The sequence below is a fragment of the Mesocricetus auratus genome, unplaced genomic scaffold (genome assembly GCF_017639785.1).
Source record: "Mesocricetus auratus isolate SY011 unplaced genomic scaffold, BCM_Maur_2.0 Super-Scaffold_100676, whole genome shotgun sequence".
Taxonomy (NCBI): domain Eukaryota; kingdom Metazoa; phylum Chordata; class Mammalia; order Rodentia; family Cricetidae; genus Mesocricetus; species Mesocricetus auratus.
This window is the reverse complement of record NW_024429266.1, coordinates 116,239,861-116,254,122: the sequence shown is the minus strand read 5'-3', so window position 1 is coordinate 116,254,122 and position 14,262 is coordinate 116,239,861. Positions and strand designations below refer to the sequence as shown.

Here is a 14,262-nt window from a genome sequence, read left to right as displayed (position 1 = left end):
GAGACAGTATTTCCTTATACTTCCTTTCTCCTGACTCAGGATGGAGACCTAGGAAGTAACCCATCTAGTGCACTAGGAGAAGCTGGGCTGGGCTCTGAGGGAGGGAGACTCCTGCTGGGAACAGAAGCCACGCCCCAGCCCCAGAGTCCTGCCAGTTGGACTCCTAGGTTAGAGGAAAGTACAGAGGTCCAATTTGAAGTCTCCCAGAGGCAGGAAGGAAGGGTGACAAAGCTCAGAAATCAAGGCTCTACAAGAAAAGGACTGGCGTGGGTTTTTTTAGGCATTTTGTTGTTTTTCATCTTGTTCTGAGAGCATGGCCCCTTGTACACAGATTGTCTTCCTGTTGCATTGTGAGACTGCTTCCAAGTCAGTTTCTCATTTTCAGGTGTGGATGTCAATAGCCTCGATCTTGGCCTTCCTTAAGCCCGGGGCCCTGGACTTGTGGTGACAGCCACCCTTCCCGCTCTGCTGTGGAGGACGAAGATGGAGTTCCTAGATTCTTCCATCAGCCTTGGCCCTTAGGACAATATCCCTGCAGTCAGGTGGCACTGTGCTCCCTTCACAGACCAGGCAGCTGTGGGATTGACTTGTGTAACTCGTAGGAAGGTCTACTGCTCAACCACCTTATGAATTCATGATTTCATTTCTTTTGCCAAAGCTGGTCCGAAGGACTATACCAGGGGACTGAACCTGTGTCTCAGTTGCCACCAGAACCTGTGCCTATGTCTCTTCCCTGAGCCTTCCTCACTTGGGCCATACACTTGTGTTACTTTCCCCCGAGGGAACAGCATTGCATATTTTAAAGCCATGGCCCAGTGTCAAAAGGCCTCTCATTTATTTATACAACACACCTACTGTTGCCTACTGTGTGCACACCCTTCTAAACACCTCAAGAATTCAGCCAACTAGAGCTTTCATTGTTGGTAAAAATGAAGATGAGAACACCCTTTAGAAGTTAGACACTCTATAAGGGGACACCGGTTGTACCTGCAGGACAGTGGCTTCTATGTACAGGCAATCAGAGTGGGCTTCATGGCAGAGGTGACTCTGAGCTGAAATGAGCAGCTACAGGAGACAGGAGAAAAAGCACTGCCTGTGGGAACCTTGGGTCTTACAAAGCCCAGGGAAGGCCAGGTTGGCATTTCATAGACACATGAGGTGTGTCAGCACAGTGATTGCAGTGGTAAGATGACCTGGTAGGCAGGGAGACACACATAGAACAGAGAAGCTTAAGTGATCATAGACAGAGGGGATAACGCATTGTTTTAGAATGACAAAGCACTGACTAATGTGATTAGAAATGATTCCCCACCCCCAGACTGCGTGGCTTGTGGAGAACTTTCCTGGCACCTACAGAGATCTTGGTCCCTCACAGCAGAAGTGATCCAAGTTAGAAAGGTAATTCCAGGGCCAAGGAGCTTCCATTACGAACAGCAGTTTGCACATACACATGCTCTTGAAGTGACAGGGAACCTTCTGCACAGGCTGGAATGATCCGGAACTGAGGCTGGGTGTAGTAGGGGGGCAGCTGAACTCTAAATCAAGCTGACTCACCCCAGTGATCTGGAAAACTCGAGAGCTGGAGAAATGTGAGGTTATATATGCAGTATCTGAGAGAAGGATTTCTAGCAGTGATTGTGTTGACAGCCACTTAACACTGCGAACACACCAAAACCATGGGAATCTGTGTGGCTGGAAATGGGCAGGGTATGCAGTGTGTGAATTGTATCTCAGGAAAGCTTAAATATTTGTCAAAAGAAATGAGAACAAATGACATTCTGAAAGTGGGGTTCTAAGTAAAAGTGACTCTGCAGTGACAGGCAGCAGATTCTCACGGCCCTTAGCAGGTATAGGAGGTGACTTCTCTGGGGTACTGAGCCCATCTCAGGATGTAGATACTAAGTGAAGAGCCATCCAAGTGTCACAAGCCCAGCTTCTCACCCAGCAGTAGTGCTGGCAGGTGGCCTCGTGTCACTGGGATAAGCAGACCCAAGATAAAAGACCTACGGGTGCCACCTGGAGTCAGAACAGTCACCCTGCTCAGCTTCACTGATACTTCACTCTAGTATATGAGCAGACACAGAGAGAGCTATAGGGAGGGCTTCCAGGTCAGCTATCAGGTCCCAACAGGAGTTTGTCTTAGTTACTGCTCTGTTGCTAGGAAGAGACACCATGATCAGCATAACTTTTCTGAGAGAAAGCATTTAACTGAGGACTCCCTCATAGTCTCGTGTGTTAGTCCACGAGCATCAGTGGGAAGTAGACAAGCATGGTGCTGGAGCCGTAGCTTAGAGCTCTACATCCTGATCTGCTGGCAGCAGGTGGGAAAAGAGGGGGAGAGGGAGACTAGGCCTGGCGTGGGCTTTTGAAACCTCCAAGACCATTCCCAATGGCACACCTCCTCCAAAACATGCCACACTGCTCGAATAAGGCCACACCTCCTAACCCTTCCCCAATAGTTCCACTAACTGGTGACTAAGCTTTCAAACATATGAGCCTATGGGAACCATTCTTATTCAGACCACATTCTACTCCCTAGTCTCACATAAACTCATAGCCATATCATAATGCAAAACGTATTCACCCCAACTTCGAAAGTTCCCATAGTCTTTCACAGTCTCAAGACTGTTTAAAAGTCCAAAGTCTCTTCTGAGACTCATGGCAATCTCCTAACTGTAACCCCTGTAATATCACACACTTCCAACATACAATGACAGAATATATATTACCATTCCCAAATGGATGAAACGGGGGCATAGTGTGAAAAGGCTGGACCAAAGCAAAACCAAAAACCAGCAGAGCAAACTTCAAATCCTGTATCTTTATTTCTGATAGCAAAGAACAATGGCTTTTCCATTCTGGCTCTTCTGCATGCAGCCACACCTCCCTGTTGGACTGGTCTACCCCAGCCTGCAACTTCCCTTGACAGATAGATGGCTCTGGCATCTCCGGCATTTTAAGGTCTCCAATGCAAAGCATGCTTCACCTTCACAGCTTCACAAAATGACCTTCCCAGGCCTCCATGCAGGGAAACTGCCCTGCCACACTCCTGGTGGCTTCCTTAACCATGACGGAAGATTATACAACCTCTTATATTTTTGGTTGTGAGCCTAGCCTTTAACGGCTGAGCCATCTCTCCAGCCCGATTATACAACCTCTGTATCCTTCTTGACTCTAAATCCAGAACACATACCTGAACCTGCCAAGTTCTTCTGCATGTCGGGTTAGAATCTAGCCTGCTCCTTAAATTATATTTGCATAAACTTTCCATTGTTGATGGCTTCCTTTACTGCTTAAGCTTCCTATAGCAAGAATTCTAATTGTTCTTTACAATAAAAACCTGGCGACAGATATTAGGGAATGAAAGTTGAAAAATCAAAGAAGCAGAGCAGCCAACCACTAGTGAGTTCTTACCTCTATCAATGCTCTGACCAAATGGGTGATCCTGTCTCTACGAATCCTCAGACTGAATCCTCACACTGCTTCAGTCTGACTGCTGATCAGACTACACTGAGCTTCTGTCAACTCCCACCTTACATTCCTCTCTCTGTCCAGCAACATCACTGTCTCCATCTCCCTAGTGTTCAGATTAAAGGTGTGTGACCCCAAGTGCTAGGATCACCTTTGTGTGAGTTCTGTTTCTCTTTATACTGGATCAATTTTGTGTTGTCCAGAGTGGCCTTGAACTAATAGAGATCCATCTGCCTATGTCTGGAGATTGCTGGGATTAAAGGTGTGTGCTGCCACTGCCTGGCCTCTATAGCTAACTAGTGTGGCTAGCTCTGCACTCTGATCTTCAGGCAAGCTTAATTTGTTAATGCACAAATAAAATATCGCCACAGCTCCCCTTTAATTCTTTTGCAAAAGTTGGAAGCTTGGGTGGGGGGAGGGGTCTTACCCTGAAGTCAACATTCACTTTATTCCATTTTGAGTCAGGCCTTTCTTTAAACTTGTTTATCTTCTTGAGCACAGGACTTTCTGGTGCTCCTTTTCCCCTCAAACTGGACATTTTGAATTTCTCTTTGTCCCACTTGCTCCTTTTCTTTGTAGATCTACATAAGAGTGATCACTAATAATCACATGACACTAGGCTGCCTTGAAATCTCTGCTAACACCATTAACCCAAAACACTTCAATTTAGCCTCGGGCAAATTTTTAGGACAAGAGCAAAAAGCAAGCCACGTTCTTTGCCATAGTATCACAAGCATGGTTTCCAGTATTACTCCCCACAAAACCTCTTGAGCCAGATCACCATAGTCCACATTTCTCTCAGCACTGCTGTCTTCCATGCTCCCACAGGACAGCCCATTAAGCACCACTTAAGGTGCTCAACAGCATTTCTAGTCCATAGCGCCAAAATCTTCCATATTCCCCAGTAAACATCATGGTCAGGGCTATCACAGCCATACCTCAGTCCCCGGCACCAACCTCTGTCTTGTTAACTACTATTGTTGTGAAGAGACAGCATGACAAAGGCAACTTTTATAAAAGAAACCATGTAATTGGGAGGGGGGAGATTCCTTATAGTTTTAGAGAGTTAGACACTAGAACAGTAGCTTCGAGTTTTCCACCCTGATCTGCAGGCAGGAGGCAGACAGACTGGGCCTGGTGTGTGGGGGCTGGTGCCCAACAGGTGTGGACTTTTGAAACCTCAGAGCCCACTCGCAATGACATACCGCCTCCAACAAGGTCACAGCTGCTTCAGCAAGGCCACATATACTTCAATAAGGCCACAACGCCTCGTCCTCCCCAAACAGCTCCACTAATTGGTCTGGTGACTCAGCATTCAAACATATGAGCCTATGGGAGTCATTCTCAACCAAACCACTGCAGAGTTCCAAGAAATTAAAACATCTAGCAATGGAAATGCATCTCTGCAGAGACAATTTTAGACTAAAACTCTCAGAGGAAAAAATTCAGAGATTTAAAAAACACAAGCGAGGGCCGGGGCAGTGAGATGACTTAGCAAGTACAGGTGCTGGCTGTGCCGGCCTCGTGATGCAAGTCCATCCCCAGAGCCCACAGACAAAAGCACACAGATGCACCCCTGCGGCGAGAGCAGGGACAGGGACAGATACACAAGCACAGACAGATACACAGACACAGCTGCATCCCTGCAGCAAGAGCAGGGACAGGGACAGATACACAGACACAGACAGATACACAGACCCAGATGCACCCCTGCGGCAAGAGCAGAGACAGGGACAGATACACAGACACAGACAGATACACAGACACAGACAGATACACAGACAAATACACAGACACAGACAGATACACAGACACAGACAGATACACAGACACAGACAGATACACAGACACAGACAGATACACAGACAAATACACAGACACAGACAGATACACAGACACAGACAGATACACAGACACAGACAGATACACAGACACAGCTGCACCCCTGCGGCAAGAGCAGAGACAGGGACAGATACACAGACACAGACAGATACACAGACACAGACAGATACACAGACACAGACAGATACACAGACACAGCTGCACCCCTGCAGCAAGAGCAGGGACAGAGACAGGAGAATCGCCTAGAAGCTCACAGAAGGTAGGGTGGCAAAAGCAAGAAAGAGTGTCTTAAGCAAGGCGAAAAGAGCAGCTGACCCCCACGTATGTGCTGCCGCCCACATGCTATGGCATGCACACACCACCACTGCACACTCTCAAGTGAAAGCCAACAGAGTAGTTCAGTCATAGAGCACTTGCCTGCTGTCTGCAAGGTCTTGGGCTCATACCCAGTGCTCCAAAACAGCAACAAAGAAATGATAAAAATATTGGAGAAGAGGGTGTGGGGAAGATGGGCCAGTGAGAAGAGCACTTATGTGCCCCCATGTAAAAAGATGAACATGGCTGCTCATGCCTGTAACTTCAACCCTGGGAACAGAGAGAGGTGGGTAGATCCTGGGAGCTCGATGGCCGGCCAGCCTAGCCAAAGAGCATGCGTCAGGTTCAGTGAGAAACATGGTAGACACCAATAGAGGGATGCACTCAACCTCCACATCAACGCACGGGCACGCGTACTACACACATGTCCGTGCACCACACACAATTTGAGGAGGTCTTGGAGGTGTGACATTTAAATAGTTTGCAGTAAGATACAAGACAGAGAACCTCGAGAAAGGGGTCAGCACACCTGGGGACACAATGCCCAGGTCAGGACAGAAGCCACCAGAGCCTGGCCGGCCGGCAAGGAGTCAATTGAGTCAGGGTTATAATGACACTGAGCATGCTCTGAGAAGGAGAGTCATGGACAATAACAAAACAAGGAGAGGGAAGGCGGGGCGGGTCCTGGTGAAGTTTAAACAGCAAGTTTCCAGTTCTGCTGGAGAGTTTGCACTGCGTTCTGGGAAGCAGTGTGGGTACTGGCTTTCACACAGGCTCTGGAACCGGACCATAGACACCGCCCTTCTGTCATGGTGGAGCAGTGTGACCTCCATGCACCACCCTGCTTCTCTGAAGTAATATGAAGAGAATCTAACCAATATGGTTGCTCATACCTGTGGTCTCATCACTCAGGAGGCTGAGGCAGGAGGATCATGTTCAAGCCAAAACTGAGCTACATAGCACAAACCTGTCTCAAAAATAAATAAAAATTATTGTTTATGAAGTAAACCAAGGAGTAAACCAGGGTTTCCTTTAGAATTGTTATTTTCCATAACCCCCAGAAACAGCTGACCTGACAAGGGTTAGCTCTTGAATCCCAGGCTAATGCCTGGGAATCCAGCATGGGACTGATCAAGACCCCCTGAATGTGGGTGTCAGTGAGGAGGCCTAGGTAATCTATTGAGCCTTGGGCAGTAGATCAGTATTTATCCCGGGTATACAAATGGACTTTGGACTCCCATCCAACAATGTGAGATGCACTCTCACCCTGAACTCTTGAGGGAGGGTCTAGGCCCTGCCCGGGATGAAATGACAGACTATGGACAGCCCCATGGAGGGCCTGCCTCACCTTCCCTGGGGAAATGAGGGGATATTGGGGGGTTGGTGGGAGGCTATGGGAGGAGGGGAGGGAAAGGGAGAGGGACCTGACATTGACATGTGAAGCAACCTTGTTTCTAGTTTAAATTTAAATTTAAAAATAAATAATTAAAAAATCACCAATATAAAAAAAGAATTGTTATTTTCTAACTGTCCAGACTAGTTGAGCCTCCATGTTCTGCGGCCCAAGATCAGTACTTCTCCCGTGCTTTCCCCTTGCCTGCCTCTGTCTACCTCTAAAGTCATTTTCATAGCTTATTTTAGATTGATTTATTTGGCACAGTCTCACGCTAGCCTTCAAACTCAGCATCTTCCCCCTCCACTTCCTATACCAGGAAGAATCCAGGAGTCACCATCACCAGGCTCCTTCCTCTTGGCTCTCTTGGGTCTTTATAACCTCAGGACAGCCACAGCTAAGCTTAGAAATGACGAAAATACGAGGCAAAATTATGGGAACCTGGCTTGTAACATGAGGATTTTATAGGTATTGTGATCGTTTGTTTGATCTGCCTGTTTTAGAACATTTTATTTATTTTTTAAATAAATGCTGTTCTTTAAATTTTTATTTTTACACATACAGGTGTTTTGCCTGAATGTTTATCTGTGCACCTTTTGCATCCGGTGCCCGCAAAGGCCAGAAGGGGGCGCCAGAACCCTTGGAACTTGCCATGTGGAAGCTGGGAATTGAACTTTGGTTCTCTGGAAGAGCAACCAGTAATCTTAACCACGGAGCCATCTCTCCAATTCCTTTAAAATATTTTAAAGCCTAACTCCTAAACCAGAAAAATTGATATAATTTTGTTGAAATCTGTAGAATTTGACTATAATCAACACTTAAATATGAGTATTTTATCCTACAAATTACATTGGCTTAGTTTGAATATGTAGACATATTTGTTAAATAGATTTATAGGTAGAAACAGTTAGCAATTAAGCAAGTGCGAGTAGTGCTTAAATTTTCATATTTTTAAAAAGACATTCTTGGTGAGTGTGGTAGTGCATGTCTGCAATGCCAGCACTGAGTCACACTCAAAGCCAGCCTGCTCTAACTACATAGTGAGTCCCAGACCAGCTAGGGCCACATAGTGAGGCTCCCGTCACAAAAAAACAAAACAAAAGCCAGAACAACTGCGCCTGGAGAGATGGCTCAATCGTAGAGCTACAGAAGTACATCCTGCCCTTGGAGAGGACCTAAATTCAGGTTCAAGAACCCACAACAGGTCTCACAACTGCCTGTAACTCCAGCCCCAGGGATCTGATAACCTCTTCTTGGCCTCTGTGGGCACCCACACTCCTGCTCATACCCACACACAGACATTCACATGTAATTTAAATAGTGAAACAATTCCTTAAAAACAGTAAGACGTCTGTGTGATCCAGATCAGCGGTGCAGGTGGCAGGTAGCGCATGACAAGCCAGACTCCTTCCTCCACCAGAGCCTGTCACCTGAGCTCCAAAACTGGCGGAGGTTGCTGGTGGTGACATGACACAATGAGCTGAACCCGGGAGCAAGGACGTGAGGGCTTTTCCAGGAGCAGCACAGGGTCCAGGAGGAGCCACTGATGTTCCAGCTGGTGTAACTGTTGTTTCTACTCCAGTAAAGTGGGTCATTGCTGATGAGCTAATTAATGGTAGACCCTGGTGGGCGGAAGGGTGTCCTGCTGACATGTTTGCTGGAACCTGACACCCAGCAGGGTCTGAATTTGCTGTTACTGCAGTTACCACTGCTGCATGAATATTCATGATCTGCATTGTAAAAAAAAATGGCATATTGGGTTTCTGGAAAGGCTGACTTTTTATCCAGATGTCACTGTTATGTTTCAAACTACAGAGAACGAGTGGAGCTTTCTACAGTGAGAAAGCACTCTGCAAAGGGAAGTGCGAGCAGAGAGTGCAGGGGAAAGGACAAGATTAGAAATTACTCTTGTTGGCCCATGAGAACAAATGACAGAAGCAGCCAGGCTTGTGCACAGTGATGTGGGGTCTGCCCAGATGGCGGCTGTGAACAGATGTGTGGGGTTGGTGGACCACCTTGATATTTTTCATGTGATCCACCTGTGGAATATGACTATCCTAGCCCAAAGTCCTTGCTACTAGGGCTCCTTATTTCCTAACTGGAAATGCTGCATGAGCAACCAAGACTCAATGGCCCTCACTCTCCCCCCCCCCAACTCCTGTCCTGCCTGCCCTGGGCCCCTGTGGGGTGTGAAACTGAGGGCTATAAAGGTGAAAAATTCAACCCAAGATAGATCAGAGCTGCTGTGTTCTCCATGCAACACAGCAGGCTAAATTGCATTTCTCGTGGAAACATCAATGCTCATCGTGGTCACACTGTTGACTCCCTGTCTAAGTTGCCTGGGCTCACACAGCTTGTCAAGGGCAGCACATGGGCCCAGCCTGGACCTGGCTGCCCTGGAGATAGGAGATGGAGACACTGTCCACTGGCCCTGCTGAGCCAAGGCAGACAGGGCCTGGCTTCCTGTGGAATCCTCCCTGCCTTTTCTTTATGATGACGGTAGAGGATGATGGGAGACCGTGTTCACGCTAGTACATGCATACTTTGAGATATCACTCCATGCCCTTCTCCCCTTCCCCCTTTTCCTAGTTCCTGAACTGGCTTGCTTGTCTTTTTTGAGATGGGGTCTCACTATATAGCCCTGGCTGTCTTGGAACTCATTATATAGACCAGGCTGGCATCAAATCCACCAGCCTCTGCGCCCAGTGCTGGGATTGAAGGCGTGCACCACCATGCCCGGCTTCTGAACAGGCTTTTCTAAGAGCATTGTGTGTATATGTAACAGCGGAAGTGATTTCCTTACACTGCCGTCCATTTATTGTAGTAGTTACATGTCAGCCCCACCCCCACCCCACCACGTGGGTGTGCTGTGGACGCTAGTTCTACTCTTTAAGTTGCAAAGACAGTTGTACCACTTTCATGGAAAATCAAAGCCAAGTAGCATTTCCCTCAGCTAACAAAAGGCAACATGTGACCCCAGCTCTGAAGGCTCTTGATTCTAGAAGAGAACTAAATTCAAACAAGGCCATCTTGTACATCACTCCAGGCGAGGCAGGTGATGAGTTTCCTGCAGACTGCTCAGGGCGCTGTGGTGCACCAGAGACTAGGGTTATATATACGTCTGCCCAGTACGGCGCCCAAAGCTCTGCTTTATTCGTGTTTTCACGCCACCTCTGCCTCCGAAAGTACCCGACATTCTGGCACCCCTGCCCGTCTGCTTTGCTGCGGCCCATGTGGTTTCCAGCACCCCTGTTCCTGCCCTCTCAGGGTCTGGTCTCTTTTGATGCAGTTTAGTTTGGAAGTTTTATCTTCTGCTGGGTTTCATTAAGGGGCTTCCCCACCTCCTCCCCCAGGTTGTAAATGCTGAGTGGTTCTTGTTCAGGTGAGCAAATTAGCCCAATTAGATGGGTAAATTAGTCATTTTTACTTTCTGAAGTCTGCCTTTCCAAATCACATTTACAACTTTCTAACCAGCGATTTAAAGGACACAAGCATGTGGCCTTTGTTTAAGAATAAAATGTTGTATGCAATGTCCTACTTAGAAATGGCCTTAGACATTTGCTCAGGACTGCTGGGAAAGTGACCAGATACCCCAGCCGTCTGGTACAACCATTTCCAAGCTGGCTCCCTTTTATTTTAGGTGGTGGATGGGTGATATAACCAAGTATAGCAGGGTTGACTAAAATCCACTTTTAATTCCCAAGCCTTATTTTAGTAAAAAATATTTTCTCTGACCCCTACCCTCTGCCACCCCATACTCTCTGTTAGTGGGCACCGAAACAGAAAAGCCTGGATTCTACCTGAGTAAGCGGTGAAGAGCAGCAAACACGGAGGAAGTTGAGATGGACCCTGTGGAGAGCTGGTGAACCACAGGGCAGGGAAGCAGTTGAGGGAAGTGGCATCCCTCCGTAGCTCAGAGAGAACACAGACATCAGAACCTCCGCAGGGCTCAGCTTCCTCCCCACCTCCCAGGACTGAATGAGATAAAGCACAGAGCTCACTTGAATCATGGTAGGCACTCGATAAATGAGAAGTCTGCTCCTTCCTGGACCCTTTCAACTTTCAGCCTCGGACGATGGTGTCCTTGGCCGCTGGCTCAACTGCTCTTCAAAGTCTTATTAATGCCTATTAAAATGAAACCCAATAAAAGTGCCAATATTTGGTGTTGAAATAATTAATGTCGCAGAATGAGCCTATGAAGCTCCTAGGCAAGCCCCTGGTGCAATTTAGCCTCACACCTGGGGGATGAATTTCACAACTGTAATTGCTACCATATAATTCTTATTAATGTTGTGCTATAATTCCTATTTATTCCATGGGGCTTGTAAATGCATTAGAACTTGTCAACATATTATTTTACACTGTTTATGATCTGTAGAATTATGTCCTTCAGGGTTGTATTGTACAGAACTGCAAAATAAATGACTTTGGGCTCCCTCATTAAAAAGAGTAAAATGGGGCCAGTGTTGAAGTGGCTCTCCATCCCAGTTGTCTTGAAGCCAGAAAAGCCAATCCTTAATTCAGTTCCAGGCAAAGCCCCTTTCATCTTTAGGAATACAAGAGGATTCATCTTCCATTCTGACTGTTGATTTAACCAGTTAGGTCTGCTGGGAAATGTGCAGCCAGAAGGCAGATGAGCTAGATGGGAAAGGAATGTTTTCTCTCCCAGGAGCCAGACCTGCACCTTGTAGCTGTTGGCATTTCTTGCTCCCTGACTTGGGGTAGCCCCCCTTCAATTCCACAATAGCCTCTGTATGCTAAAGATCAACATGTATCCCTTTTAAAAGCAGACACCTAAAACCTACAAAGCTCAGTTCCCTCCCAGAGCTGTTTGTATTTTCTAGACTAGGAAAGCAGAAAACCAAGGGACAGAGTTCTGCCCATCAGCATGTTGGGATCCAGCTTGTATGTGTATTGAGAGAGGTTTGTCATTGTTGACTATTTGTGCTTGGACCCTTGAAGTGACCAGTGACCTCCCCTCTGTCTTCTTCCTCAATCCAAAAGGGCCAAGGATTTTTCTTAACTCCTTCCTAGTACTCCCTGTGTCTCTCTATATGTCCTAGGTCCTCCAAAATCTCTATGGTCAGCTAGTAGTTAGCTCTGCCCTCTGATTCAAGGTAAATTTTATTGATAGTCTTGGGAAAGTCAGAGTACAATCAAAATATCCCACAACATTTCTTTGTTTTTATCTAAACAAAGGGGAAGTTATAAACTTAACAAAGTAAAACTATATACAATAAGAACAATTATCATATAAGAATTACTTTCACAATGTCCAGGCTATTTGCATTTGCAAATTCAGAAAAAATACTCAATTATCTATCCTATCTTGATGAATCCAAAGTTTTGTACCTAATTTACTTTCTATCCTAACCTGCATTTAAACTATCTTTAATAAATAAAACTATCTTTTTAGACCTCAAAACATTTTCTTAAACAATTTATAATTTATGTCCCTCAACCTTATACAATCTATACCCCTGTTTTGAATTGCTTTTATGAGTTTGGTAAACAAGAAGACTGTAAAACTGTAATGATCTATTCTTCAACCCCATCAGAGATCTGAGAAGGATATAAAATTACCTGAGAGAACAAGAAATACAGAGCAAACAACTTCTAAAACTGCAGAAATGACAGAGACACATGGCTGCCTGGACAGTCATACAAGGTTTCTCTGCAACATTGGGGCATCTATCTTCAGCCTAGAGGCCTAGAATATTTGACAGTCTTTTCTGTGGAGCAGGAATTTTTGAAAAACTGTCCCACCTTGTCTTGGCAAAGCTTAGCAGTCACCTTCTTTTGTGTCCTGCTTGTCTAATTTGGACAGCATACTATCAACAGTTGAGGCAAGGGCGTTTTCTTACCAAATGGCTACCTTTACCACAATGAAAGCAAACTCCACATGGAGGTTCTTTGATGCCCATCATGTTTTTTGAAGTAGATTGGTGTTGTCAGGAGCAGACGTGTCTCATTGTCATGAAAAGCCATATTCTGTAGATCTCTCAAGTGTTTGAAGACCATCTGTCTACAACTTTTGACTTTAAAAACATACCTAACATGGCCACAGATCTGATTGTTAGATGACTAGCTACTAACCCGTATTTCTTAATTATCCTAAATAGTTTGTAATAATAACTTTCAAGGACTGGACATTTACATTACATTGTTAAATAAGCTGCATAGGTAGAATACCTTAAACAAAGTAGAAACATATACACTATAACAAAAATAATCTTAAATTTGTCAATATACGGCCAGGTGTTGGTGGCACAAGCCTTTAATCCCAGCACTCGGGAGACAGAGGCAGGCAGATCTCTGTGAGTTCGAGGCCAGCCTGATCTACAGAGAGAGTTCCAGGACAGCCTCCAAAACAATACAGAGAAACCCTGTCTCCAAAAACAAAACAAAACAAAACAAAACAAATTGTCAATATACAAAAACTCAAACCAATGTAAAATATTTAAGGCTAGAATTTGCTTTTTAAGTTAAAAGTGTAGAATTTTATCATTTATTCTTTTCAGAGAGATCCTTGAATCCAACCTCTTTTGTTTAGTTCTTTTTTTCTTACCGTGACCAATAACAACTTGCAGCTCCCCTAAACGTAACAAACACCCATCACCCACCCATCCCCATGTCTTGGGAATGTGAGCTTCCTGTTCTCTAGACTGCTTCCTGTTGTCTAGGAGTGACAGCATCTTTAACGGACCCTAAGAAAATTGAGTCAAGTCCTAGGAGAGCTAGCTGTATTATTTTTTGTGTCGTCTCTGTGTAATGGGAAAGTGTAGAGTTTACCTCAAGTCTTGACTGGATGTCTGTGAGGCTAGACCATCTCAGCTAGCTGAATTTTAAGGAAACTAAAACAGAGGCATGCTGAGAGGCTGGATCACCTGTGTTGTTACTTGTCTTCATTGGTGTCTTTTTGTTTGTTTGTTTGTTTTAAAAACACACAAACTTTTAAAGGCAACATACATATCTGTATTAACACAAGAATGGAATGCACGGTGGTACAAATCAGTGTAATAAAAGGCTGAGCAGCTGATAGCTAGGGAGGAGGTATAGGCAGGACTTCTGGACAGAGAGAGCTCTGGGAAGAGAAAGGCAGAGTCGCCAGCAAGATGCATGATAGGAAGCAGGATGAGCAATATGGAGATGATAACAAGCCATGCGGCAGAACATAGATTAAATAATATGGGTTAACTTAGAAGAACTAGTTAGGAATAAGCCTAAGCTAAGGCCCAGCT

General features: G+C 45.6%; 1 protein-coding gene across 1 annotated transcript in view; it reads left to right on the top strand.

The window, feature by feature from the left end:
* Jazf1 (JAZF zinc finger 1) overlaps window positions 1–14,262 on the top strand; it is a 320,196-nt gene that overhangs the window by 297,097 nt on the left and 8,837 nt on the right. The gene's annotated exons all lie outside the window — the stretch shown is intronic.